Here is a 5473-nt window from a genome sequence, read left to right on the forward strand (position 1 = left end):
TCCCATTCCATTTCAGGACATGCATATAGACAATGGGGAGATTCCATTTTTGCAGGTGTGATTGTCAATAGAGATCCCGGGGTGTTAGCTAAATCTAGTTGATGAATCTGGAGTACACCCACAGGAGACAGACTTGATCATGACAGGGGGAAATCTCACATATTACCAATTCTAGTTTAGCAGAATATTCGAAAACCATAAAATGTCTGCATTTATGAACCAGAATACATTTGCTATCAGATTTAGAATAATCTGAATAAATGGTTGAAACTGAGATATTTGGCTAAGTCATGGCTGGGGAGCCATTTCCCAACCATCCTAGTCCGTGTGGTGCAGTGGTTAGAGTGTTGGACTAGGACTTGAGAGACCTCTGCATGAGGCAGCCGTTGCCAGTCGGAATCCTGGGAAAGATGACCCCCAGGACTTCTCTGGAGTAAGGCAGGTTCATGGGCAGACTCTTCCACAGAAGCTTGCCTGGTGCTACCATCAGTTTGGCCACCTGACATATCATTACGTACATAAACACAAATTGACTTCCTTCCTTTGTTCTAAGACCTCAAAAAATTTACTCTTACTGTATTGTTGTGTCTAATTAGATTACTTCCACCTTGGTGCTTTTACTTGGTACTTTTACTTGATTACTTCCACCTTGGTACTTCCACCTTGGTACTTTTACACCATTTTTCTTTTTCTTTAACCCTGTAAAGCATCATTCATTACATACCAATATACTAACTCCAGAACAATGTTTTTTCATATACTCTTTGGCACAACCCCATTCTTTTAATAATTTCTGGTCCGATTGTCCCCTTATGTAAGCTGTGAGTCTTGCCAGATTTATGTATTCACATAATTTAACTTGCCAATCTTTCACTGATGGAATTTTTCTGCCTTTCTAGTTTTTAGCTATAAGCATCCTGGCAGCTGTTGTTGCATAAAGGAATACTTTCCTTTGATTTTCAGGGATCTCATTTGTAATTAAACCTAAAAGGAATGCCTCCGGTTTGTTACTGAAAGATAATTTAAACATCTTTTTGAGTTCTTCTTAGATTTCATTCCAGAATTGTTTAATAGGTCGGCATTCCCACCACATGTGAAACATTGTTCCTATTTCTTTTTTACATCTCCAACAGGTATTCGACTTTAATTTGTAAATTTTTGCCAATTTTACCGGAGTTAAGTACCATTGGTACACCATTTTCATAAAATTTTCTCTTATTGTATAACATGCCGTGAATTTAATATCATATTTCCATAATTTCTCCCATTGGTCCAGCTGAATTACATATCCTATATCGCATGCCCATTTAATCATAACTTCTTTTACTTCTTCATCCTTTAATTCCCATTATAATAGTAAATTATACATTTTGGATATAATTTTTTTTTTTGAGTTTTGTAGTAATACTTTTTGTAATTTTGATTCTTCCTTTTCAAATCCTATTACTTTATCCTGGTTGAATATTTGTACAATTTGTGATATTGTAACCATGTGGTACAGTATTGGGTCACCTCATCGTATGATCTTAGTTTTATTTGGCCCTGTTCTTCCTTTAGGAGCTGCTGGTATGTTGCCATTCTTCCTATAGTATGTATCTTTTTAATCGATATTACTTCTAGCGGTGAGACCCACCATGGGGTTTTTGGTTCTAACAACCTTCTATGTCTCACCCAGACCTTGTATAATGCATTTCTAATTACATGGCTTAGAAATTCTTTATGAACTGCCACTTTGTTATAAATTAGATAGGCATGCCAACCATATCTGTTGTTCCATCCCTCCAAATCCAAAATGTCACTGTTATCCAATTTGATCCAATCCTTAATCCAAGTAAAGCATGCTGCATCGTAGTATAATCTCAGGTCTGGGAGTCCAAAACCTCCCCGCTCTTTTATGTCAGTTAGTAATTTATGTTTGATCCGTGGCTTTTTGCCTTGCCATATAAACTTTGTTAGGTCCGTTTTCCATTTTTTAAAACAATCATCTTTACCTATTATGGGAATCATTTGAAAAAGGAACAGAAGTTTTGGTAAGATATTCATTTTAATGGCCGAAATTCTCCCCCAGAGTGTTAATTTCAATCTTGTCCAAGTTTCCATTTCTCTTTTTGTTTCTTCCCAAAAAATTTTATAATTATCTTCAAACAAATTTATATTTTTCATTGTTATTTATATACCTAAATATTTCACTTTTTTTACAATTTGTAATCCAAATTTTTCTACCAGTTCCTTTTTCTCTTGATCTCCCATGTTTTTTACCATTAATTTCGTTTTTTCTTTATTTAAAGCAAAACCTGATACCCTTCCAAAGTTTCCCATTTTTTCTAGAGCCTTTGCTAAGCTTTCCTTTGGGGTTTCCACCATTAAAACTATGAGACCATTCTTAAAGAACAGAGTAGCTTTTATTTAGAGGCTGTTTCATGGCACAGCTGCAGGAAGCAGGCAAAGAGCAGTAAAACATGACTCCCCAAACATGGGAGAAATCAGTGGGCAGTTGTGGTTACAGCGTGCAGCGTTCAAAATGCAAAGTGCACAAGACATCTCCAGCAGTCTGGCAGGCTTTAAACTAAATAAGTTAAAAACCAAGGTCTTAGAGAAAAATTTAACATCGATTGAAAGGGATAGGTTTCAGAATGAGACAGGACTAACTGTGGTAAAGAAAGTGAAATATTTGGGAATTAATATGACAGCCAAAAATGTGAACTTGTTTAAAGATAACTATGAAAAATGTTGGACGGAAGTGAAAAAAGATTTAGAAGTTTGGTCAAATTTGAAGCTTTCACTGTTGGGCCGAATTGCTGTGATAAAAATGAATGTATTGCCGAGAATGTTGTTTTTATTTCAGACATTGCAAATTGTGGACAAGATGGATTGTTTTAAGAAGTGGCAGAGAGATATTTCTAGATTTGTCTGGCAGGGCAAGAAGCCCAGGATAAAATTTAAGATACTGACAGATGTAAAGGAAAGGGGTGGATTTGCCCTGCCAGCCTTTAAACTTTATTATGAATCAGCAGCTTTTTGCTGGTTGAAGGAATGGCTACTTCTTGAAAACACAGACATTTTGGATTTAGAAGGTTTTAACAATGTATTTGGATGGCATGCATACTTGTGGTATAATAAGGTTAAAGCCCATAAAGCATTTAAAAATCATATTGTCAAGCTTTGTTTAATGTTTGGATAAGATATAAAGATCTGTTGGAAAATAAAACCCCAAGGTGGCTGTCACCAATGGAAGCAAAAGCTTTGAAAAGGCTTAACATGGAGGCCAAATGGCCGACATATTGTGAAATTTTGGAGCAAGAAGGAGATAAATTGAAATTGCAGAGTTTTGAAAAATTAAAGGATAAAGTAAGAGACTGGCTCCATTATTATCAGATAATGGAGGTATACAATTTGGATAAGAAAATTGGCTTCCAGGTGGAAAAGTCAAAATTAGAAACAGAACTGTTAGAACCCAAAACTAAGAATCTGTCAAGAATGTATAACTTGCTGTTGAAATGGAATACTCAGGATGAAACGGTGAAATCTGCTATGATTAAATGGGCACAAGATGTTGGACATAATATCATGTTTGCTGACTGGGAACAGTTATGGACCACAGGTATGAAGTTCATGGCATGTAATGCCTTAAGAGAGAATATTATGAAAATGATATACAGGTGGTACATGACCCCAGTGAAGCTTGCAAAAATCTATCATTTGCCCGATAATAAATGTTGGAAATGTAAGGAAACTGAAGGTACATTCTTTCACCTTTGGTGGACGTGCCCTAGGATTAAGGCTTTCTGGGAAATGATATATAATGAATTGAAAAAGGTATTTAAATATACCTTCCTGAAGAAACCAGAGGCCTTTCTCCTGGGCATTGTCGGCCAATTGGTGCAAAAGAAGGATAGAACTTTTTTTATGTATGCTACAACAGCAGCAAGAATACTCATCGCTAAGTATTGGAAGACACAAGATCTACCCACTCTGGAAGAATGGCAGATGAAGGTGATCGACTACATGGAATTGGCTGAGATGACTGGTAGGATCCGAGACCAGGGAGAAGAGTCGGTGAAAGAAGACTGGAATAAATTTAAAGACTACTTAAAGAAATATTGTAAAATTAATGAATGTTAGAAAGATGTTGGATAGAAACTAAGTGGTTTCCAGCTGTAATGCTTTAGGAGATATGTAAAAAGGATTATAAATGGGTAAAAGTTTAATGGTAAGGATTTGCTGAACTAACAAACTGAAATGGAATACAAAGAAGGGAAGTATGAGGAGGTCGGAGGAAATAAGGGTATGGAAGTTATGTTATTGAAAATTAATGTGTGTTTTTAACAGCTTATTATTTCGTATGTTTATTTTTTATTTTTTCTTATATTCAGAAAATGTTCTTAATAAATATCTTTTCTTTTTTTTAAAAAGACATCTCCAGCAGTCAAGTTTCTCAGCAGTCTCCCAGTGCAGGGAAAGAGGCAGGATCTGGTCTGACCTTGTTGTCATCCAGCAGAGGTGATCTGGTCATGCCCTAGTCGCCTGCTGGTGAATATGGCTTCTAGGCATGGATCCTTCAGACTGGATTTCTGATTCAGCTCCAGGAATTCCTTGGTAGGGAGCCTCTTTGGCACTGCTGGTACAAAGAGCAATAGAATATTCTCCCCCAAAATGTGGATAAATCCAGAGTTAAGTGTTTTCAAAAAGACTCTCCAATTCTAAGATTCTATGGATAAGGAAGAATGGGAGAGAGATCAATCAGGCAGGTCAAAAGCTTGCTAGAACAAAGGGGCCATAAACAGCTCCTGTCAAGAGCATTCCTGCAACACCCCAGGTTTCCAATCACATTCCAAAGACTGCTAGGGCAGGCAGATTTATGGGCACATAAGCAGCACTTCCATATGAGACCCCATTCACTTTCCCTATTATTATTATTGGCAGTCATTGGAGATAATACAAATCCCTGGAGAGAACAGCATTTCACCCAGCACCAGTTAGACAATAAGGTGGTAGGAACAATGACTGGGAAGCATTTTGTCTGCAGCAACAAAGGGCTTGTTCACACTTCTGTCTGTTCTGTGCCTGGGAAGCATGGTTCCAAGCAGTTTTCCTCTGTCTCACACTTTCCAGGCACAGCTCCAAGCAATTTTGCCTTTGCCCCACTGCTTTCCCCCAGCCTGCACTTTAGCGCTAAATCAGAACAAATGGCATTCCACGGATAACCCGATTTCTGTTAGTTCTGATTCAGCACTAAAGGTTTCCCCAAGCGAAACTGGCTGGGCAAATGAAGATGTGGATAAGCTCACCTCACAACAGCTGCAAATGTTTCCACAGCCACCTTCACCCAAGTACACACACAGAGAGCAAGAGACTCTGGTCTGAATTACACTCACAGAACCTGAGCTCTCTGCTGATAGCCAAAAGCAAACAAAGCGTGCCTGAAAAGCTATATATGATCCCCTTTAAACCAGTTTACAACAACTCCCCCCCA

The sequence above is a fragment of the Podarcis bocagei genome (genome assembly GCF_964188305.1).
Source record: "Podarcis bocagei genome assembly, chromosome: 12".
Classification (NCBI taxonomy): domain Eukaryota; kingdom Metazoa; phylum Chordata; class Lepidosauria; order Squamata; family Lacertidae; genus Podarcis; species Podarcis bocagei.